Source organism: Micromys minutus (assembly GCF_963924665.1).
Source record: "Micromys minutus genome assembly, chromosome: 7".
In the NCBI taxonomy this organism is placed as follows: domain Eukaryota; kingdom Metazoa; phylum Chordata; class Mammalia; order Rodentia; family Muridae; genus Micromys; species Micromys minutus.
In genome coordinates, this window is record NC_137976.1 from 49,694,522 (window position 1) to 49,720,075 (window position 25,554).

A 25,554-nucleotide genomic window follows, 5' to 3' on the forward strand; every position below is an offset into this window, starting at 1 on the left:
CTGAGACCCACACAGAAAGAGGAACCGACTCCTGCAAGTTGTTTTCTAACTTCCACACACACCATGGGGTGTGCACACCACAAAAAAAAAAAAAAAAAAAGGCTTACAATGTTTTTCAAAAACAACTCTCTTTCAGCAGCCTGTTCCTGTTCCACCTCTCCTTCCAACTGCCTAAGGCCTACTACAGAAGCACTTCGGTGGATAAGCACAGAACTGTAACGTGGGACAGACAAGCTAGCAAGCACACAGACGACCCGTCTCCTTTCTCACCCAGGGGCTTGCAGAGTCTCTTCACTTTAGATGCCTGGCTTCCAACACCTCCACTTTCTGATTCAAATCTATCATCTTCTGCCAGAAGATGGTCTCTATAGGTTATGTTTTCTTCTTACTACAAAAAAAGAAAAACCAATGAGTGCTTATAGCCCGCAAGTACCCATGAGATGAAGCTGGAAGCTGACAGCATGCAGGCAATTTTAAGAGGCAAGAATAACCCTGACCGTTCCCTACCACTGGAGAGCCACGTGAATAACTTACTCTCAAAATGCCTTTCTTCAATGGGTAAACCATAAAGGGGGGGGGGGTGTCTACAGGCAAGGAACAGCATGTACCCATGTTCTCTTCAATTCTGTATTCTCATGGTCCCTTGGGTCATCGAACCCACGGATCTCCAAAGACCTCCATGTTATGTCTAATATTAAGACCCACCTTCAAGTCTAAAATTATCTTTGCTTCTATTTTTCTTATTCAAACTTCTATTTCTTCTTCACGTCTATATATTGGTGTTGTGTGGTTCACCAGTGTTCACAATGTGTAGGCACATGTGAGTGTGTGAATGTGCACGCATGAGGAGATCCAAGGGTGATGTCAGCTATCTCAGTTGCCCTCAGCGACTCTCAATGAGACTCAGAGTTTCCTGTCAATATGGCTAGTCTCCATAGCCGGCCTGTTCTCAGGACCCTGTCTCCACAATCAGAGGCTCAGATTACAGGTGAGCCACGTGCCCACCCGGTGTGTGTGTGTCTTGGGGATATAACTCTGGTTCTCTTGCTGCCATAGCAAACACTTTAGGTTCCCCCAGCTCTCCTTCCATTCCTGTTTTGAAGGAGTGACTGAAAATTTGCTCAACGCTGGGAAGGTAGACTACAGACCTATAAACAGTAGACACAACAAAACGCACGCACTTCATAGCTCTGTGCTAGACCTACAAGGGGGGCGCAGAGGGCCTAGGATTCTAAATCTTCTTGGGAGACATCCCATTCTCCTTTCTTCTTTATGCCCAGAAAGTCTGAGCATAAAATTATTCTCTTTCTTTATGCTCAGAAAGTCTGAGAACCTTAGCTCTACTTTAGGTAATGTTTCCTAAGCATAGATATTAATTAAGAATTACCTCATTGTGCTTTCTAAAGTCTGTGGGTTTCATGTCTGTGGGTTCACAGGTGAGAGAGGACATGTGAGATTTATGTTTCTGAGTCTAGGTTACCTTACTTAAAATAATGTTTTTCAGTTCCATTAATTTCCTACACATTTCCTAACTTAATTTTTCTTTACAACTGAATAAAATTCTACAGTGTGTGTATACTACATTATTCATTTATCTGTTGATGGACATCTAGGTTGGCTTTATAGCCTTGCTATTGTAAAGAGAGCAACAACCAACATGGGTGGACAAGTGTCTCTATAACAGCAGACACTTGTCTATAACAAGTGTCTCTATATACAATCCTTTGGGTATATGCCCAAGAATGGGTATTACATACATGGAAATTCTAATTTTAGTCGATTTTTTTCCTTGTATGTTTCTGTGTGTGCACATGCATACACTCCTATGTGTGTAGTTTATTGTGTGTGTGGTGTATACATGTGAGTGTGTATGTGCACCCACTTGTGGAGGCCACGGAACTTTCTCTATTGCTCCCCATTTTATTACCCACTTTCAAAGCTTTCTGTCTTGTCCCTTGCTCTAGCTGAGACTATATTATGTAAAAGTGAAGAAAGCAGACATTCTTTTTCTGTTCCTTATTTTAATAAGAATGCTACCCAAGAGAATGTAAACTACTGTAGCCACTATGGAAATCAATGTGGAGGCTTCTCAAAAAAACTTAAAACTTAGAGAAGTGGCCCAGTAGGCAAGGGCCTTGCTGTATAAACATAAGGACCCAAGCGCAGATCCTCAGCACCCACATTTAAAAACAGAAAAAAGCAAAGCTGGGTTGAGCAGTACATGCCTGTAATCCCAGCACAATAGAGACAGGTAGGTTCCAGAGACTCACGGTCAGCAAATCCCATAACCTGCTGAAAATGACTTGGTGAAATAACAAGCTCCAGGTTCAATGAGAGCTCTCATCTTAAGACATAAGGTCAAGGGTGATGGAGGAAGACCCCGAAAGCCAGCCTCTGATCTTCATACGTACATGTACAGGTAAGTATACATGCTCCCATGCATGCACATACACATCCATACATACACACATGACACATATGTACATATGTTCTCAAGATCTAGAAGAAATATAGATTAGAAAGAAAAGGTTAAATTATTTATATTTGTAGGTGACACGATTCTATACTTTAAAACCCCAAGGAAATTCACACACACACACACACACACACACACACACACCTGGACCTGACAAATTACTTCAGAAAAATAGGCAAATACACAATCTGTTGTGGTGGCACATGGATGTAATCACAGCACTGAGGAAGTTAAGGTGGAAGGATTATGAATTCCTGGTAACCTAGAGTTACAGAGTGAGTTCCTATTAGAGAGAGAGAAGTGAGGACCTAGGGGTTGATGGACAGACACTGACACTTAAGGCCACTGATTTGTCTGGCTGGCTGAGTAGCAGGGCCCCAAGGTATCCCTGCCTCTTCCCCCTCAGCACTGGAATTACAGGCATGTGCCCCATGCCTGGCTTTTACATGGATGCTGGTGATGTGAACTCCGGTCCTCATGCTTGCACAGCAGGCACTTTACTGACTGAGCCATCCCTCCACCCTCCAAAATCTAATTTCCTTATGTTAAAAAATAACCAGAATAAAGGACTACATTAACATAAATCTTTATCTGCTTACCAATTAACCTACCAATGAAGACATGGCTTTTCTACTCCTCTTGGCACTGGGGTTAAATAACTCAGGGCCTTAGACCTGAGTCACACATCCAGCTCACATAGCATTTTAAATACAATATTTACATGACTAAATAAACATACTTCTTAAAATAGTTAAAGTGCCATGAATATTTAAAGACAGATGCTAAAATATTATATTAATAATCTATGAGTTATTATATCTGCCTGGAGAGAAAAATCATTGGGAACTGAGTCAAGGCCAGGCTTGACTCTTACATGGTCCTCAGATCTCCTACAACAAATCACATTTCCATGACCTTTTGAGGTAAAACACAGGCAGATTGCAGCCATCTTGAGTATACCATCCAGTGAGCTTTGACAAATGCATACATTTCTATGATTCAAACTTCATGACACTACGACATTACCACCAATTAATTCTTTCTTGGCCTTCCCTAGTCAATCTCTTCCTGTTTCTTCCACTGGACTTTATATGCATGTATTAGCTGAAGTCTCTTGTGACGAGCTTACACTCAGTAATATAAATGTATACTTTCTTCAGAAGTCAGCTCTTTTGTGAACATAGGTGTATGAGTCTAACACTGGCTGTTTATCTATTTTCCTGCTGATGACTTGCCATTTTTTCCAATAATTGCTACTGGCACAAATTATAGACATCACAGGATAGACAGTCACTAGACAGTCAGCTGAGCATTTTGTGTGGAGGATTTCCTAAATAGCAAATGACATACTGATTGCATGGGAGAATTTTTCTAAAGGCCCAGGTATGCTCTGGTAGGTAGAAGGCCTCCTTTGCACAGCTTAGGACAGCTTGGCATCCGTACCCATCCCTCCTGCCTGACCGGTACTGGGATCTTCCTGTCCTGCTGCCCAAGGCAGGCTCCTCACTCTACATCACTAAAAAATTGCACTTTGTGAAATCCTGGATCTGTTCGTTATTTTACTTGTCAGTCTAAGCACTTGCTGCCTTTGGTGGCCAGTTCTCACACACCACGTTTCCTGAAACAAGTAATGGTCGGAGTTTCTTTTCTGGGTGATAAAACTGTTCTAAATTTTTTTTTGTGATGATGAAAACACTGGAGTGGACACTAAGAGATTGATCACAGTATTTACAAATGCACCTCCTTTATGTCCTCCACCCCCCCACGCCTCTCTCTTTCCCCGACAGTCTCATCTAGCACAAACTGGCATCAAGCTTATTATACAGCCCAGTCTGGTCTTGACCTGATGCTCCTGCTCAGCCTCCTAAGAGCTAGGATTACAGGTATGAGCTAACGCCTCAGGTTAGAAAACTTAGGAAGCAAAAGCATCAACCCAAAGCCATGAACACACAGAAGCAATCTGATTTAGTTTTATTTCCGACAACAAAATATTCAAATCATTTGCTTTAAATGGATTAGAATGTTAAACTGGAATTCTAGTGCTAACAGTTTAAAAGTGGAGAGTGACTGGGAAGCTGAGCAGAGCTCAAGAGTCCAGTTTTAAAGCTCACTACAAAGCTGGCAATCACGGACCAACGAAAGAGTTAAGAGCAAACTTTACATATGAGACCAACTGATTCTGACAGGACCCAGAACCATTCAAGGAGGGAAAGAATGGATTTTTTTTTTTTAACAGATAAAAGCTGTAGCACCTGGACATTCACACGTAAAATGAGGACTGGAAACTGATGTCTCAACAGTTAAGAACACACACTGCTCTAGCAGAAGACCCTAGTTCATCACAGGCATTGTATGAGTAGAACTCAAAGTCCATGACATCATCTTCTGGCCTCAGTGGATACGGCACACATACACACATAATTACACACAGATACACACATGTGTAATTAAAAATAAGTAGTTTTAAACTGTTCAATTCCTGTCTTGTCTAATACCACAAAACTGTTAGATATAACAGCAAAAACATAAGTTATAAAAAAAATAAACAACTTCATTAAAACTAAGAGTTTTTGTTCCTTGAATAATAGCATAAAGAGAGTGAAATGGGTTGGTGGGATGGCTCAGTGGGCAAAGGTACTTGTCTCCAGACTTGACAGCATGAGTCCCATCTCAAGATCCACATGGTGGAAGAGAAATGATGCCTGCAAGTTATCCTCAGACCTCTACACGCATGGACTAAAAAAGATGTAACCAAAGGTGGGGGGAGGGAAGGGGGGGTAAAGAAAGAAAACTTCTAGGTGTGGTGGTGCATGCCCATCACTGTAACATTAGGGACGTAGAAGTAAGGTGATCAAGACTTAAGACCAAATGGGTGGGTCTAGCTTGTCCAAAAAAAAAAAAAAAAAAAAAAAAAAGAAAAAGAAAAAAGGGGACAGAGAGAGATGGCTTAGCAGGTGAAAATGCACAGCACTAAGTTGACCACCTGTGTTCTCTGAATTTGATCCCCAGGACCCACGCAGTGGAATAAGACCCGTCTCCCACCAAGTTGTCCTCCGACCTCTACCTATACCCAATGGCAGCAGGGTATGCCTCCCCAAAGAAAAAAATGTAAATAATTAATAGAAAGCAAGGAAGGGGAGGGGGGAAAGGAGAAGAGGAGAAGGAAGGGAAGGGGAGGGAAGGGAAGAGGAGGGGAGGGGAAAAGAGGAGAAGAAAGGGAAAGGGAGGGAAGGGGAGGGGAAAGGAGAGGAGAGGAGAAAAAAGAGAAGGAAGAGAAGTGGGGGGAAAGGAGGAGGGGGAGAGAAAGGAAGGGAGAGTGAGTCTAACACAGTCACATGTGCCTGTTAGCCAACACTAGAGAGGGTGAGACAGGAGGAATGCTGTATGTCTGAGGCCAGCCTGGCTTGTAAGGTTAAGATAAACACTGTCTCACCAAAATAAAAACAGCTCCAAGGCATCCAATGCCCTCCTCTGGTCTCTGTGAGTCACACACACACACACACACACACACACACACACACACACACACACACACACACACGGTACATATTCAGGCAAAACACTCATACACAGAGAATAAAAATAAATCTTTAGAAAAAATAAATAAACTAGGTGCACACCTTGGAAGGCAAAGGCAAATGGATCTCTGTGAGTTCGATGCCAGCTTGGTCTACATAGCAGGTTCTAGAAGAGCCAGGGCTACATAGGGAGACCCTGCCTCTAAATAAATAAATAAACAAACATAAATATATTAACAAATCAAGTATAAAAAAGGTTGATATCTTACTTAAAGACAACATTTCCAGCCTCTAATTCTGGCTTGCTATTATTTAGTGCATTCTAAAATGTTTCATACCTACTTTAAGTGTTTTATGGAATGATTACACAGATAGATACACATTCTATTATCAATTTAAGATTTTATTAACTGTATGAAGTAACAGGTCTCCTTAGGACATTTCGCACATGCACACAACTTAGTCATGTCAATTCCCTGGTACCCTCTCCTGTGCCTTCTCCTGCCTCCATGTCCACTTAACTCTTCCAACGTTTGCACCTTCTTACTTACAACGACTTTACCCTACCAGACAGAAGTGTGACTCATGGGAATTATGCCACAGGTAAACTTAAACCTCTGGTTTGGATCAGGTTTCCTGCTCTACACCAAACTAAGCTTTGATCACCTTGATCAACTCGTTTTTCCTTATACTAAATATATATGCCTAGGCAACAAAGAAATTCATACACATTCAAACTATTCTCTACTGCATCTCTCAACTACAGTCACTGTGGATTCTTCTGGAAGTTTTCTTTATGTATCTACTTTTTCCAACATGGTAGTCTGTAAGCAACTCTGCATCCTTCTTTATAGTGAAAAGAATCTCTCCATTTCTGCAAACACTCAAAGCTACACAGACACGCACACTAACTCGCTGTCCTGTTTAGTGTGTGCCGCCTTCAATCCCTGCTTACTCGCAGCGGTCCTCTGCGGCGTATTGGGTTAGAAACTCTTTCCCCAGAATGTGCTCTTACTACACCTACATGGTTTAACTCATTCAACCTAGAATTCTCTGGACATAGACTCATGTATTGCTGAATGACCAGGACACTGGCCCTAAAATGCAGAAATGACTGTCATGGGGCAAACACCATCTCAAGTGTTTGTGGAAACTCATGGCTCCATGTTCACTGGTAACAGAGCACCTTTAAGTCCTGCAGGGGCAGAACAGTGTGGCCTGACACAGCAAGAATCCTTCCCTGAATGTGTCTCCAGCACCGCTTTCCAGAGGGAATAAAAGGACCTGTTGGTGTGCCCGGTTGTTTTCTTCTTCATGTAACTGTTGTCTGTCTGAAGCTCTGACTTTCTCTGCTCCTGCCGAGATCTTGCATCTTTCAACAATGTCTGTTGGCTCCTTCCTGTCAATCCATCACCACCCTGTTTGGTGCTGTCAGAGTTGAGCTGCTATGACACTTGATAAAAGAACATGAAATAACAAACTCCTGCCCCCAGACTAGAACTGCCTTTCATGGTGAATCTCAGTTAACCTGTATGTATCCCAGGGGAAAAGGAAATAAGCCAAAAGCATAATTTCCTCAATACAATTTTGAATTTTGTTTTAAAACCATACAAGCAAGTCCTTAGAATAAAACAACAACAACAACAATCACCCTACTTCCAAAGCATAAAGAAATATGGCATTAAAGAGAAAGTGTCTTTGTTACAGTCTTCATGGATAACCACTGTAAACAGATATACTTTCCTCATCTTGTCACTGTGAACTACAAATACTCTCAATGCAAAATTTATTTTATAACTGAACTCAAAGAGAACTAACTCAAAGGTTTCTTTAAAAATTCAGTTGCCCAAATACTATCTGGTCCTTGCTAAATTTTAAACAAGGCAGATATCTTATAGGGTGCTAAGGTCCCTCTACATTCACACCTGGTGATGCCAATCAGGCATTTCTCCTCAAATGTGCAAACTACTATCTGTGTGCACATTAGCAGATGTCACACTGAAAGAAGAGGCCACATAAAATTCAAGCAATAAGACCAGATATGGTGATGCAAACCTTTAACCCATGCACAGAGTAGGTGGATCTTTTAAGCTTGGGGCCAGCCTGGTCTACATGGTGAGTTTCTTTTTTTCTTTTTATTTTTAAGATTTATTTACGTTGAACACTGTAGCTGTCATCAGATCTCATTACAGATGGTTATGGGCCACCATGTGGTTGCTGGGATTTGAACTCAGGACCTTGGGAAGAGCAGTCAGTGCTCTAACCACTAAGCCATCTCTCCAGCCCCACACAGTGAGTTTCAAATCAGCCAGCGCTGCATAGTAAGACCCCATCTCAAACAAGTAGCATAGGACACTTTCCACTGCCAGCTCAAACCTCTTTACTGATCCTAATCACATGATAGTAATCTTCAGGTCTGTATGCAGCTCCCACTCTCTCCCACACTGCCTCTGGTCTCAGCACAGGTCCTTTCTGCTGACACAGCCTTGCCCCTGCCAGGAAAGCTTGCAGAACAACCCCCAGACCAGCTCTTCTCGATCAGCTCACAAATGGTCCACAGAAACAGACGATCTCCCCTTTGCTGCAGTAACCCCAAGAATTCCACCCTACAGCTATATACTCATATGTACAAAAACACATCTATTCTAGGATATTCACTACAGTGTCATTCGGATTGTTTTGAGGAGGAAATGCATGAAAGATTGATTGAAAGGACATTAATTAAATGCCATATTATTATGTTGAACCATCTGAGACTTTTTTTTTCTAGAGTGCTGGCAATCAAACCCAGGGCTTTTCACATGCTTCATTTCTGCTTTTTATACTGTAGCTTCAGATAGTGCAACCTAGGATTTCTACCATATGACACAGTGACTCTATGCAATAGTATTTATCTACTGAGAGAGTTTGATTGTGTCCCTTACCCAAGGTATATGTTGAAGTCCTAGAAATAGGTCCCTGCCAAGTATGGTGGTATACACTTTTAATCCCAGCATTTATATGCAGATGCAGGAGGATCTCTCAAGTCTCAGTTCTGCCAGCATTTGAGTGTTGAAACTTTGTCTCAAAAAACAAAACAAAATGATGAAGAAAAAAAGAGAGAAAGGGAGCTAGGGAGCCCTTTAAGAGGTGGTAAGGTTAAAATAGAGTCGAGTGTGCGATCACCTGACATTAGGAAACAGACAATGCAGCAGAGGGACAATGCTGTAGAGACAGAAAGCCCAGCCTGCAAGCTAAGCATTAGAAACCCACGGTCAACAATTCCCGTTATTTAAGCCACAATGGCTGTGGTATTTTGCTATAGCAGCCCTAGTATACCAATATTAGTATTTGTAAAACTGTCTCAGACTGCATATAGACACCTAGCTGTAGGATGGAAAGAACACGCATGCATGTTTATAAACATATTGAATAACTTCTGAAGGACAGAACGAGAACTACTGAATACAGCTATAAACAATTTGAATTGTTTTAGCGTGCAAATATTTCTACTGTAAAATACAGATAAATTTTAACATTTTTTTTTTTAGGATTCAACTTTGACCTCAGTCAAGTGTAACATCGTCATTGTTAAAGGGAGCTAGAGATATGGCTGCACAGTTTACAGTTAACATGTATGTACAAGGCCCTAGGTTCACCCTAACACAAATAAGTAAAAATAAAATTTAAAAAACTCCAAAAAACCCACCCCAAAACAAATAAAAATATCCCCAATATTTCCTATATCCCCCATTCCCTAATCCCTTTCTCCAAGAATTAAGGTAGTCTCCATTACCTAACCTGCTCTGTATTCTCACAGTGGACATCAATTTGGCAGAGTTTTCTGAGCTCTCTACAGGGTTTTCTATATTTAGAAAACTCAATGGAAATTTTCCTAAGAATGAAGCCATGCTATGTTTGACTCTGAAACAGCTTTACATTGAAATTCACGATGGCCATTGTGTACTTCAGATGTCCATCACACATCTGCCATTTTCTTTTAATAGCTAAAAAGTCTTTACTACCCATTAGAACTGCACTCACAAGTACAATTTTATGATGCTGGAAACAATGCCTGAAGCTCTTGTAGTGGTATGAATAAAAAATGTCTCCCATGGCTCATATTTGAACCCTTGGTCTCCAGTTGGTGGCGCTGTTGCAGACATGGAATCTTTAGGAGGTGGAGCCTTGCTGGAGGGAACAGTCATTGGGGTGGGCTTTGAGAGTTCACAGCTTTGCCCCACTTCCCGCTCCTACTCACTGCTTCCTGCATGTGAATGGAAATGTGATCTCTCAGTTTCCAGTTGCGGCCAACTGGGCACAATTATAAAATCTCCTCCTGGGCTGTCAGCCAAAATAAACTTTCTTAAGTTGCTTTTGGCCATGATATAGTATCATATAAACAAAAAATAACTAATATATACCTTTAAAATGTTTATCACTCCAATTGCAATAAAATGTATTTTAGGATTGTGCTTAGTGATTAGTAAGACTGAAGAGTCACTCGGGCCAACAAGATGGCTCAGTAGGTAAAAGTATTTTCCAACAAGCCTGATACCTGAGTTCAATGCCTGGGTATGCTGAGAAGAAATTAATCCCCAAAAGTTGCCCTACACACACACACACACACACACACACACAGACACACAGACACTATAATTAAAAAGAAAATACATTCATATATACGAATCATTTATATTTATAGGGCTGGGTTTGATGGCATAAGCCTTTAATTGAAATATGCTGGAGGCAGAAGCAGGAAAATCTAGAGTTCAAGGCCAGTCAGAACTACACAGGGAAATACTGTTTCAATAAACAAACAAACAAAAACAAAACATTTATAGTTCTTCTGTAATTTCCCTCTTTATGACTTAAGTGTTTTCTTTCTTTTAAAAGATTTACTTATGCTGGGTGGTAGGCAGGTGCATCTCTGTAATTTAAGGTCAGCCTGACCTACAGAGTGAGTCCCAAGTCAGGGCTACCAGGAAAAACAGTCTTGAAAAAACAAAAACTTATTTTTATTTTATTTATGAGTGTTTTGCCTTCATGCACCACATATTCACAGTGCCTGTGAAAGTCAGAAGAGAAGACTGGACTTCCATAACTTACAGATTACTGTGAGCGGCCATGTATGTGCTGGGAACAGACCAAATCTTTTACAAGAGCAACTAGCGCTCCTGACTATCTAGCAATTTCTCTGCATTCCCTGCAACATGACTTAAACAAAACACTTTCCATGTGAAAACGCTTTTCACACTGCATTTTTGGTTCCTTTTTGTTACATTAACTTTTTTTAAAAACTATGATTGGTAAATATGTCTTCTGGAATCTTGTAGCCACTGTAAATATTTGTTACATATGCAGTGAGTATATATTATTAGCTTCCTAGGAAGGAAGGCATAGTAAACATTTGGACATAAAATGTCTGTAGTCTGACCTGGAGCTTTGTGTGGTAACAATGTTAGTGTGCACTGTCTTTCACTCCATATACTTCATTTCCCACCTTCCAGCACGGCTCTCTGTCTGACTAGCAAAGCTAGAGATGTGCTTTTCTACAAGTGGAAACGAGAATCAACCAGTCACACTTACTATACCTGCTGTTCCCTCACGGACCATTTCCTCTCCTAGCCCACTGTTTTAATGGTATGTAGCTAATAAAGTTTTCCTTTTTATTTTGGTCCAGATAGCTTTCTTTTTAATTAAAACTGCCCTTAATGCCGGGCGTGGTCGCACACACCTTTAAACCCCAGGCATTTGGAAGGCAGACAGGCAGATCTCTTCAAGTTCAAGGTCAGAGTGTCCAGGACAGCCAGGGCTTTGTTACACAGAGAAACCCTGTCTCAAAATAAAATAAGTCCCTCATAATTAAAAAACATATCAATTGGAGACCTGTTAGCTCTTCTATTTCATAAAATCCTAATTCTCACTTGGGCAAGTATTTCTCTAAAGCCTGGCATTTGGGTTCTTTGTAGGAGGCTTTGGGAGGTGTTGGTAGATTTATTTATTTACTTACTTACCTATTTATTTACAGATATAGCAATAGGGTCTCAAAAGTGCTGTATCAGTACATAATTGTCTTATGTTGTTGAAGATTATGCTAAAGGTAAGAATTATATTTAATACAGATGAAAGCCATTTTTTAAGAGTATTTTGATCAGTGGCTAGTCAAATGTGCAGGTGTAGAATACACAGACATGGAGACCAATTCTGGAATCTAAACACATTTTCCTCCTATTAAAAACTATCACCCAGGGGCTGGAGAGATGGTTCAACGGTTAAGAGCACTGAGTGTTCTTCCAAAAGTTCTCAGTTCAGTTCCCAGCAACCACAGGGTGGCTCACAGTCATTTGTACTGGGACTTGATGCCCTCTTCTGGTGTGTCCAAAGGGAGCAACAGTGTACTCACATACACAAATTAAAAAAAAAAAAAAAAATCAGCCAATCATAGTAGGGTACCCTTTAGTCTCAGGATGCAGGAAGCTGAGGCAGAAGGAGCTCAAGCATAGCCTGAGTTACAAAAAGCTTCCAAGGCAACCATGATATACAACAGGAAGCTCTCAGGAGGCTGGAGGGTGGTTTGGGAGTAAGTCAACTGCTGCTCTTCCAGAGGACCTTTAATCCCTGACACCCATATGGTGGCTCACACACAACCCTTTATAAATCCAGTTCCAGAGGATCTGAAACCCTCTTCTGTGCTCTCTGGACACTAGGACACATGCATATATTGTGTGTGTATGTCAGACACAAACAAAACACCCATGCACATAAAATAATAAAATCTTGGGCATGTACTGCTCTTGAAGACCTAGGTTTGACTCTCAGAACCATAGAACTGCAGCTTCAGATCTGACACCTCAGGCCTTTGTAGGCACCAGAACTCACATGCATATACCCACATAAGAAACACATATATAAATACATAATTAAAATTAATCTTAAAAAAAATCTTAAATAAGTAAACATATAAGAAATCAAACCCTATCAAACAAACTGCATGCACCTATAATCTCCTCTCCCATAGTAAAAGTTTAAACATCCTGTATTGCCTATCATCTAACTGCCCAACAACTTCTGCTAGAGGCTCACTAAAATTGTAAGGAATTTTAGTAGTAAATGTAAGACCTCTCCTAGGTCTGTAGCCCATGCCTTAACATCAAATAATTTTCTTTGTCGTGTGAACAGGGTTTTAGAAGAATCCCTTGCCTGGTGATGTTAAGCCATCTGCTGTATGCACTGCTGCTAAAGTTAGAAAAATTTTTTTAAAGTACTAAAAAGTTTCTTGATCTTATAGCAACCCATTGTTAATTTATAGTAATAGCAGTTCCTCAAATATTTGAGGATTTTTGGGACAAAAAAATTCTTTATGTTATACTCAACTTAATTTCTCTAAGAATAATTTATCTGTTTGGCTTGGTCTTTCTTATCTATACAGTTGCTGTTCCTTAAATATACAATAATTTTTGGTTAAGCAAAGCAGTGACTAGTGTTTCCCCAGCACAGCTGTTACCAATGACACTGTGTTGTAAAAAGCATACTTCCCCTGGAATACAAAACGACCTTTAAAAGCTCCCTAGCCAGTGCTCCTTGGCTAAGAACTTTTAAAAAGATTTTTTATTGTGTATGTATGTTTGTGTACACAGGTGCCACAAGTGGGAAAGTGCTCACTGAGCCAGGAGAGATAGGTGAATCCCCTGGAACTGGAGTTACAGGCAGGTGTGAGCTCTCTGGTGTGGGTGATGGGAACCAAACGCAGATTCCCTGGAAGAATAGCAAGCACTTGTGATCACACAGCCATCTCTCCAGGCCCAAGAGCCACTGTTTTAATATATGTGAAAATCACTCCTTGCCATGAACGTGCATGCTGACTACAGATATTTGAGGTATCATAAGTATCTGTGATGACTGATAATTGGATACTAGCCCCAGAAAGCTCTGAATACTCAAGAAACAACTCACAGACCACATGAAGCTCAAAAAAGAAAAAAAAAAAAGACCAAAAAGTGAAGTCTCAGTCCTTCTTAGGAAAAAACAAAACAGCAACAACAACAAACCCCAACAAGTGTACAGCACCCACTCAGAGTGGGGGACACCTAGGCCTTAAGTCATTAATGACTCAAGAGCTAAGAAGATAGCCTTGTGGCAATTTTTGGTAGCTAAAAATCATCATGTTTAATCTTTATACACCAAGAAAACTTTGACTATTTCCATGTTACAGTTTGTTTTGCATACACTTTATGGTCATTGTAAATAGTAAGATTTCAATGCATACTATCAAACCTTTAAAAAAAATCAAGTACTGACAAAAATATATTCATATATTTTTACACTAAAATGCTTTTAATCTGTACATGTATGTGTTTTATTTTTTAAATAAAGTTGTAAGGAAAAAAGTTACAGAACTGTAAAAAAATAAATAAAAAAATGTAAATTAAAAAAAAAAGTATCTGTGAGCAGAAGTCAGCAGCCAGGTGTGCCTCTGAAGGAAAGAGCCCCACAGTAACAGTGGAATTATAATTCTCTGTACATAATGAGGCTCTCCCTGACACTACAGAGCCCAGGTTGGAAAATGCCTCTAATTTATTCAGGTATGCTACAGTAGAAATTTCATTTCTATTGTTGTGATAAAATGCCCTGACAATAGCAACTTAGGAAACAAAGCTTTAATGGGCTTTCAGTTCTTATAGTCTACCATAGAAGGTAAGTAAGGGCAGAAAGTTGAAGCAGGTCACGTCTCTATGACCAGACTGTAAGGAAATTTGTTCCTGATAATGGAGAATGCAATTTAGAAAGCATAATCTTGGTGCCAGGTATGCTCATTCGTACTGATGATAGTTTCTAGAATTCCATTAAGAAATGTATTCGACTATTAGTTTATATCAATATGAGTTTCAGGAACCTGTCAGCTTACCAACCACACCAACACTTACATGTCTTTCTACAATCATTTTAATTAATAATTAATTATTTATATTACAATAACTTATACATTATAACAAAACAAATAATAAATTAATATTTATATTACAACAAAAAAGACTCTATATATCATTCATTCTTACCCAGCATTACAGGACTCAGTGCAGTCTTCCTTCCTTGCTGATTCACAATGCCCTTCTCTGATGAGAACTTGGTTCCCCATATCTAGTTTTATTTTAGATTTGTTCAATACACTGTGAAGTAACTCTAGAGTAGCTAATTTACACCACCTATGTGGTTATTTCATTAAGGATCAACTGTTATCGTGCACGTCCAAGGTACTTTAGAATAGGGACAACTGTTTTGCATCTTCAGAGCCTCAAATGATAGGCAGTGTGTTACTCAACTATCTGTTGAATATAGCTAAATCTATACAAGTAAAATTATATTTGAATCATTAATAAGCATCCTTTGTGATATACCTGACTTCAACTGATTCAAATCCAACTCAATCTCATGCAGCTCCCTTGATGCAGTTTCCTTCTAGTGAAGTTTGGCTGGTGTTAGTGAGTGCCTGTGAGTGCTAAAGGAGGGAGCCCAATTAGGAAGTCATGTTCACCAACCTAAGTCTATCATCACTACTTGAGCAATGACTCTAAGTCTGGAATAATCATCAAAATCATCAAGATCCACATCCAGAGATCAGCTACGGTATTCCAGTGCAGTTGGATGGATGTGTTTTGATTCACTGACAGGGTAGACTAGTGAGTACTCAACAGTATTTACTAAATGGAAGGCTGGCTCCAAGGGTGAAGGTGCTTGCTGCCAAGCCTGATGACCCCAGTTTAATCCCCAGAATCCACAAGTTAGAAGGAAAGCATTGATTTCTGTAAGCTGCCCTGACTTTCCATATGTGTACCATGGTTTGCACATGTAAACATACACTAAATAAATATAGAAAAAGGTTTTACACTCAGGAAGCTAAAAGGGAAAATATTGTGGGCCCACGAGTTCAAAACCAACCTAGATTAGTGAGACCTAATCAGAAGCAACAGCAGACACTGTGGAGATGGCTGAGAGTTACTTAAATTCAATTCCCAGCACCCACACCTAGTAGCTCACGCCTGCCTGTAACTCCAGCTTCAGCGAATTTAACACCCTCTTCTGATTTGCACGGGTAATACCTTCAAGTACACAACGATACATATTACTAAAAAACCAGAAACCAAGGAAACAAATGGCTGGGGAGAGAGCTCAACCAATAAAGTCAATGAGGAACCGAGTCAGTTCCCAGCACCACCCCCCCCCACACACACACCGAGCACATGTGACCTGAGCCCCTGGAGAGACAGTAGTAAGTAGAGCTTCAGGTCTGGAGAAAGACCTTGTCTCAAAAACAAACAACACTGGAGCACAAGCAAGGATGACGCCCCATGTCATTCTTGACCTTTTAGATGCACACCCATATATGTGCTCATGTGTGTGCAGACAAACACCCACAGGAAATAGAGAAAAAACAAAACCCAGCTCCTAAAATGGTTCTGAACTGTAATTGCTGTATTCACTAATACAAGGGCTACCATGTATCCTCAATCTTAGTCAGGGTTTGTATTCCTGCACAAACATCATGACCAAGAAGCAAGTTGGGGAGGAAAGGGTTTATTCAGCTTACACTAAGTTGCTGTTCATCACCACAGAAGTCAAGACTGGAACTCAAGCAGGTCAGGAAGCAGGAGCTGATGCAGAGGCCATGGAGGGATGGATGTCACTTACTGGCTTGCTTCCCCTGGCTTGCTCAGTCTGCTTTCTTATAGAACCCAGATCTACCAGCCCAGGGATGGCACCACCCACAATGGGCTGGGCCCTCCCTACTTGATCACTAGTTGAAAAAATGTCTTGCAGCTGGACCTCATGGAGGCATTACCTCAACTGAGGCTCCTTTCTCTGTGATAACTCCAGCTTGTGTCAAGTTGACACAAAACCAGTCAGTAGAGTATCCTTCACTCACATCAATGAGTGGTCCTGACAGTGCTGTGAAAACAGCCTTTGATATCAGACTCAGCATTCAGTTTTAAAGTACTCATGAGACTCTCAGCATCCTCAGGCTTGAAGTCAGAGTATCAGCAGCCCCCGAGAACTGTAGTGACCACAGTGGATGCAGCAAAGCCCGCATTTCACAATAAGAGCAAACATGTATGAGCTGGTGCACTGGACAATTCCATGTCCGTACAATTTTATTCCTCTAGAAGTTCCTGGAGTGAATTCTTCTCCATTATCATCTCTTCCCTCAGCAGCAATTTATTGCTTCCTCCACATTTGACCTTTTGCTTCCAATTTACAAGAAATCTGCTTTTTCTGTGTACCTTTTCACTTCACCACTCCTTTGCTGGCTAATCCTTCCTGAATCAGGGCTGTTTACTACTAGATTTCAAAGCAATGGAAAGACTTCCTTGGAGGCCAGGGACTAATTTCAACAAATCAACGATCTTCCTGAAATTCTACCCCTTGTGTTGGTCTTAATCTTTTCTTATGTGTCTTTTCCCCAATTAGGAATTCTTGCTTCTTTTTCATTTGAGTTCCCATTTTCATTATTCTCTTCCCTTTTTTCTTTTTCTAGTTAAAACCATTATAGATATAAAATAAAGCTTCCTTTTAATTTTCATGTTGCTTTAACATCTGCAAATAGGCAAAGTTCTCATTAGAACATTCAGAACAAATAAAGAAGTCTATTTGGAACATACTGAACTACCTCACCTTGTAAAAGATCTACTTCATCCTAAGTCTCCATTTTATCAATTAATCTGGCTCTAATCTCAAAACAAATAAACTCAGATCTCCTAGCCAAATGCTATAATTTCTATCCCTTTTATGCTTCCCTGTTCATTACCATGTTACCTTAGGCTCTTTTTACATATCTGACTCTGGATAGTTTTGCTCTCATTCATCTTCCTACTCCTCACGGGTTTTATACCCACCCCAACATTCCACTTATCTTTTCCTCTAAGTCAGCAGACTCTATCACGTTCCTCACGCTCTGGAACTCACAGCAGCAGCATCCCTATGTATACAGACTTCCATATCCATGAATATTGGGTTTTTTATTTTGTTTTTGTTTTTGGCTTTTTAAGACAGGATTCTTTGTGGAGCCCTGGCTGTCCTGGAACTTGCTCTATAGACCAGGCTGTCCTCAAACCCACAGAGACCTGCATGCCTCTGCCTCCCTAATAATGGGATTAAAGGCATTTGTCACCACACTGCAAATTCAACCTAAAATATTGGAAGAAATGTTTAGCTATACTGAGTATCTACAGCTGCTTTTCCCTTGTTCCTGTTTTCTGAAGTACAATACAGCATGGGCCTCTGTGGTAATGTGCATAATCTCAAAACTTGAGGCACCAGCATAAAAAATGTGATAGTCTGGGTTACATAGTTCTATCTTGTTCACAAAATAAAACCTCAAAAGAAATACAATATTAACTGATATATCCATCCACTGTATAATGATATTGACTTACAGCCCACAAATCCAACAGTGCTCCCCTAATACTGTAACAGAGTTGAAGAGTCCTATTACCTCATATTTTACCGTATCTTTTCTATGCCTCTATATTATACGTATGTTACCATATTATAATTGTCTATAATATCTATGACAATAACATGGCAGATAAGTTAGTAGCCTGGAAGAACAGACTTCAGCATAAGACGTATATACCTCTAGGCTTACAAGCATACACTATATAATGTCAACATGATAATGAGATTACACTTTCACACTTCTCAAACTGTATCTCATCTTTACAATGTATGACTGAATGCATAAAGCATTTAAGTTGTATGATGTATTACAAATTATAAGCAATTTAAAGTATATAGGAGAATGTGTATAGATTATACAAGCATGCAAACATTATGCCACTGTGCATAGTGACATTTTGAAGATTTAGTTAATTTTTTTAAATTATGTGTACGTGTGGCATAGGGTATGTATACCTGAGTGCAGGTGCTTAGACGGCCTGAGGTGTCAGATTTCCTAGAACTGGAGTTGCACGTGGTTGTGATTCATTTCACCAGGAAGCTAAGAACCAGACTTGGGTCCTCTGCAAGAATAGTATGTACTCTTAACCACGGAGCCACCTGTCCAGCCCCCTAAAGGATATGTTTATATTTTAAAGTTTTTATACCTGTGGAGGGATCCTGCACAATTCTACATGAATACCAAAGGACACTGTACCCTTCCTTGTCCAACAACTACTGTATCAGGCCTAAACTCTGAGTCCTGGCTTTCAGTCTCACCCACCCACATCTATCTAGCACAACACACAGGAGCATGGGTAACTAACTGGTTTACTTTCCCTCCTATCCAACTCAGATATCCAAGTTCCTCTTGTTCTTATCGGTACATTCATTTTTCCTAAATTCTTTCTATTTTCCCACTGCAATGACCTTTTTTACCTTTCTCTGCTTGTCCAACTCCTATCTATCCTTCAAAATCCAAGGAACCCCTTACAAGCTTCCTAGCATCTCTAGCTAACACAAACTCTCTTCCTATCCTCTGGACCCACCACTCCCACTACTCGGTAACCTGTTATATCATACTCTTCTTTCCTTTAAAGTTTACTCTCCTCTACCCTACTGGTGCTTTTCCATTAAAATACATCCTCATTCATGTTCCTCCATTTGAAAGACTTCAATGGTTTCTTTTCTGGGCTTAATAACTTCTCTTTCTCTGACCACCAGGCTTCTGGAAGAACTAATTTACATTTACTATTCCCTCTTCCTTATTTTCCATTCACTCTTCAGACAGCTAAAGCTGACTTTCATTCCAAAAACTGCTTACACCAAGCGCACCAAAGGCTTCTGCACTGCCCAATACAGAGCATGTGTAGAAAAGACTTGCAGCTCTGGCTGTCTGGCAGCAATGGCCTGTGTCTCCTTTGAAGAGCTCCTCCACCCACTCTTAAATTCAAACAGGACTTCAAACATGGGCTGACATCAGAGGTGTGGCACAGAACTAACAGCTAAGACTCCCAGCACAAGAAGGACTGCTGGCTGGGGCTTTCCTCGCCTTCTCCAGGCTTCACTGTGAACAAATCTTCTGGTTCTATGATCTTGCCCAGTCTACATCCAGGACTCTCCATTTTTTGCTTACACTAGTCCAAGCCACATTCTGTTGCTAATAACTAAAGAGAATGTGGTCCTGCATGTGGTGCTGACATAGAACTGATGCCTGTATCGGGATGCCATCTTTTGTTTTTCTTCTCTATGGCTTCTACTGTTTAAGAAATTACAGCAGCTGATGTGAGAATTCTTTCACCAGGGACTCCAGAATGGCTTCAGTAATCGGGAGGTAAAGATATCTGGGGTTCCTCAACCAGTCACATAATAGACAAAAGAAAAGGGGTCTTTCCTAGTGTTCCCCGTCCTCCTCATTCATAGGTTAGTCTGGCAGCCTATGAATGGTTTAGGGAGTTCCTTAATTACCTGCTGTGGATGCTCCCCAGTCTTCTCCAAATTGTATTATGAGCTGAGTTCACTATTTACTATTTCTATATTCTCTTTCCCACCTATGGCGTTGGGCAAATGTAAGTACTCAATAAATACTTGATGAACTGAATTAAAAACACAGTATTAGCGCATTAATAGGAGCAACTTATCAAGCCCTACTGATCTAATTAGAAGATCTGAAGTAGCACAACTGTACCCACATGGAAAATTTAATGAGAACAAGAAAAATTGTCCAGTTCAACAGTTAACAGTTATTTCCCTATTAGTAAGAGTTTCACAAATATTTTATGGATAACAAGCTCAGAGAAAAATGCTTAAGGTGTAAGTGCATGCACATATGGAAGATCACACATTTAAGGGATCTGAATCAGTAACTAAAGTTAACACAATATGTAGTAGCAAAGCCAATTAATGTCAAATCAACTTTTGTTAAAGATATGGTCAATACCCTTTGTATGATAAAGTATGGTGGTCACATTTAACACATTTTTTTTCCATGTCTGTTAGTGACAAATTTAGTATTAGAGGACAAAGTTCCACTAGTTGGAGTGTTCTAGCTCTGTAATCCTGCAACAGTACCTAGAAATACAATGGAGATCATACCCTTGAACACAGAAGCCCTGAAGGCTAGCAGTCAGATAAACACATCTATGAGATAAGTATTAGCATATAAGTCTAGGGACCACAAAAAAGAAAATAATCAACCTGCTGAAAAAAATAGGAAAATACATGAAAAAGGTTTGAAAATAAGGCATGGTGGACAACTATAAGTCCAGCACTTGAAAGAAGACACACGTGGATAGTCTACATATGGAGTTCCAAGATATGTCTCACACCACAACAATAATAAAACAACACTTTCACAAAGTAACTCAATACTAGTTAAGGGATGCGGTATAGCTAAGCTATAGAAGGAATCAAACCTAAGCCCATGGTTGTAGTGAGCTCAAGGGAATTCTAAACCACAAGAACAAAATACTCTATGCGACTGACTTGTTAAAATAAAAAGTATATGTGTTGAATTAAAGGGGATCTTTTAAACAACCTGTAGTTTGAAAGTACAAAGAGAGCTTATCATAAAAACAGGTCAAGGTGTAGGTGCCACTTTTCCTAGATTAACTACCATCCCTCTTAAGACACTTTTCTTTAAAGCAAATGGAGATCAGCATAGAAACAAAACAAAAAACACAGAGAAAAAAACCTCAGCACAATGCAGAGATCAACAGACTGTGGGGAGTCCCTGCATCTGTGTTCTGGAAACGTTTCGGAAGAGGGGCAGGAAAGACTGTAAGCCCCAGAATACCACTTAGTCAACTATGAAACGGTCTCTCTTAGAAATGGCTGCAAAACAAAGAACAAGATGATCTCAATGGACATGCTAATGTGGAAGGAAGAAAACTTCATCTTGTTCCCAACCCTATACAAAGAACTTACTGCAACTAAAGGCCGTTGGGAGGAGAGTCAGCCTCACCCAAGGATGAACCCTCACTCCTAACTGATTGTCCAATTCAGAGTGGTCAAACTTGAAACTATATTAAAAAAAAAAAAAACCAACACAAATAGACTCAGAATCTGGGTCTTTAATCTCAGCACATGGGAGGCAGAGGCAGCCTGATCTACACACGAGTTCTAGGACAACCAAGGATGTACAGAGAAACTCTGTCTTGAAAAACAAAACGAAATTTGTTGTTAGCTTGGTAAGATGGCTCAGCAAGTACTTGCTGCCAAGCCTGACAAGTGGAGTCCAATCCCACACAGCAGGAAGTTGCCTCTCAAGTTGTCCTCTGACCCCCATACATATACTGCAAGTACAGCCCACCCCAACTCTCTCTCAATAATGTAATGAAAAAACATCTAAAACCATTGTTGGTGTGATACATGAGGGGACACATCTGAAATCCCAGCACTTGGGAGATAAAAGCCTGAGGATAGCTACAAATTCAAGGTCAGCCTAGGAGCATAGAGAGACTCTATATCACAAACACACATACACACACACACACACACACACACACACACACAGCATATATGTTCATTTACATAGCAAAGATTTCATATTTAAGGAGCCTGTCACTACAATTACTTGATTTGGAGAGGAATTACAAGGCATGGATATCCATCTCTTGAGAAACACCCAGGTTAGCAACAGCAGGGATCTAAATTGCATTATCTGAGTGAGGGGTCCAAAGGTTCACATGGAAGCCTATGAGGCAAGAGTTGAATATACAACTTAAGGCTTGCCAAGGAGAACCCTAGAATACAAGCAGGACACTCTGGACATTGTACCAAGCTTAAGGTAATTTTCAGCCCTGGTTGCTGAGCAGAACAGCCTGGAGAGTTTTAGGAGGTAAACTCACAGCCTACCTCTCTCCAGATCACAGGTAATGTCTGCAAAGTGAAACAGGGTGATTATAACAAACAGTCCAGTTTAGAAACCATTGAGCTTGACCCCAGGAAGGAACCAGGTGAGATAACATTAAGACCTGGGTTTATTGGCAGTAGTTCCCAGCTGTGGAAGTTTCTCTTCTAGCTGGAGTTAGACTGTGTGTGTGTGTGTGTGTGTGTGTGTGTGTGTGTGTGTGTGTGTGTGTGTGTGTGTGTGTTTCATGCAAAAGTAGCTCACTGTAAAATCTTTTTATTTTAACATCTGTGATGTTCTATAGCCAACTAAGCTAGAAAATAACCAGTCTAAGTGGCTCTTACTCCACTGAATGGAAATGCTTTTGTATCAAAAATGTTCTACATCTCATCAATGCACAGACGTCACAAAACTATTGTCAATCTATACAAAAGTCATTCTGTTTGGACTAAGTGCCCAACCTTTTGATGCCATGACAAACTTTGTCACTTACAAGTTTCACTCTCTAGAGCCACACAGTGATATTAAGAAAGAATAAGAAAAAACACTCAAGATACTGAGTAAGTTTTCAATTTTGAGTTGGACCACTTTAATGGTCATTCTGGGTCACAAGTGGCTGGTGTTCTTTGCATGCTTTTTGATACAGCTTTCGTTTACAGCTCTTGGCTTCAGAAAGTGGCAGGATTACAGTGAGTCTTCCTTAGTTTGTAATAAATACTTTGTGTACTTCCCAAACAAATGGAAACATGGTATCTATACAGCATATCAAGCTTTCTGGGGGAAAGGAAAAAGGTCACCAAGGAAACTGTTGGACCTGCAAAAAGCAAGTCTGACTGGCCATGGAGAAAAGCTACTGAAGGGTCCACTTACTCATCAAAGTTTCCTTTAAAACTCTGCCACAGTTACCCATAAAGTCGGCCAGAACTGTCATACATGTTGTTTCACTCTACTTAGCGGTAAAATGTTATTTGAACATTAGTTGAATTCGGCAGTTTTATGTAGTCTCTTATCAATAAAAGAAAAAAAAGCAACCTATAGAAAAAAAGAGAGCTTTATCCCCAAAATGCCCAACTTTAGAAAGAGTCCAGAAACCTCATGCTTGTTCAGGACATTTGAAATCCGGCAATAATGCCATTCGCTTGGACCAGTGCTATTCAGAAGCAAAAAGATGGGCTTCTAAAAAGAAAACGCCAGCCTAACTCTCCGACACAGGGGTGAAAGTTACAAAAGCAAGCTGCACTTTTGACAAGTCTCACGAGTGGGTCAGAAGGAAAGTCAGAAGACAAGAGATGGAAGAGATGGCAAAAGGTGAAGGAGGCTAGCAAAGGCCACCCGGTGAGGACCTGGATGCCCAGCTCTTTATGCACCCAGGACAGCATGGGGCCTCTGTCCGCCGGCGCGCACCGGGAGCAGGGAGAGCTCCCTCAGGCCTGGCACCGAGGGTGCGAGTAAGCCGGGGTGAAAAGACCGATCACCCCGGGCCAGGTGGTAGCTCTGGGGGACCCCAGGAACCTGGGGCACTCAGCCTAGCCCTCACCTCCCGCAGCTAGGAGGGGGTGGGTGGAGCTGAGCCCGGGGCCGCCCCCCGGAGCCGCCCCCGCAGCCGCGGTCCCGGCTGTCAGCGCCCCCTCCCGCGGCCACTCACCCGCCGGTGACGCGCTCCGGGCCACGGCGGCGGCGACCCCCGCCTGGGTCATGGTCCCAGGAGCGGAAGGCAGCGGTGTCTGGCCGTCTAGGCGAGCCTCTGGGTCCGCAGCCGCCGCCTGCTTCTGCGGGGCTGGGGGAGCGCGGGCCCGGGCCCTCCTCTCCCCCCGCCCCCGCCGCCTCTCCTCGCGGCCACCGCCGCCGCAGCGAGCCCGAGCCCTCGAGGCCGGAGACCCGGCGGCAGCACGGCCTCAACTTTCCCAGCCCCCCTCCCCCCGCCCCTCCCGCCCCTCCCGCGGCCGCGGTTCTGCACGCGCACAGCCTAGCCTGGATGCGCCTCGCGCCCGCCCCAACCAGCCGGCCTGCCAATCTGGTGCTGGGGAGGCTGCCGTCATAGCCAATCAGAAGCCGGTATTTCGCTGCGCTGGGCTGGAGGGCGGGAGGAGGTAGAGGGAAAAGCTAGGAGGGAACAGGCCTCAGGCGGCCCAATGACCAAGGCCGGGGGGGGGGGGGGGGGCGGAGGTGTGCAAGTTGGGTTGAAAGAACAGGAAATATTCTTAAAGGTAGAGTGACAGGCAGAAAGGAAAGCCAGTAGGTGGATGAGAAAGAGGTGGGCCTGGTTCCTTAAAGGGGACGCTTTGAGAAGCTAGAAAAGATGTTTTAAGAAACTTCCTCGCATCCTGTTCTGCGTTATGCTTCTGGCAGCTTTCAGTACAAGCTTAGAAGTGAAAAGCTGAAGAGGAGGAGGTCCGCAAAGGCTTTCGGAGATAGACAAACAAGTCTCTTTAGCCTGGAAGATTAGAAGGCGGTAAATGGAGGTGGAGAATCCAGTCCTGTGTGACTTTTGTCAGTGCGAGATTCTTGCAGACCCGAGGATGCTGGAATTTTTATACTGTGGACTTCTCACATCTTTTATTTTCACGAAGCCCATTTTCAGAAATGTTCTGCAGCCCCCAGCTAAGGGAGTGAGTGCGTGGCTTTGAGGGGTGGGATCAGAACCCTAAATTTAGGCTACTAGGCACCCTTATTTAGGACCGGAGACCTCAGAGTCCTCTAAGTTGCGTTTGAAGCTCTTGAACCCTGGTCCCAGCTACCTTTTCCTAGTTTTCATTTCACAAGCCTGCCTCCCTGAGACAGGTGTCTGATTCTCCACC

General features: G+C 41.6%; 1 protein-coding gene across 1 annotated transcript in view; it reads right to left on the bottom strand.

Annotated features, from left to right (window-relative positions):
* The window catches only part of USF3 (upstream transcription factor family member 3), a 58,104-nt gene extending 33,472 nt beyond the window's left edge, over positions 1 to 24,632 (bottom strand). Inside the window, exons 1-2 of the mRNA XM_080919380.1 lie at positions 24,402 to 24,632; positions 271 to 388 (exon numbers count right to left, since the gene is read on the bottom strand). The gene's annotated coding sequence lies outside the window, so the exon portion shown is untranslated. The remainder of the gene's footprint in view (positions 1 to 270; positions 389 to 24,401) is intronic.
* Positions 24,633 to 25,554: the final 922 nt, after the last annotated feature.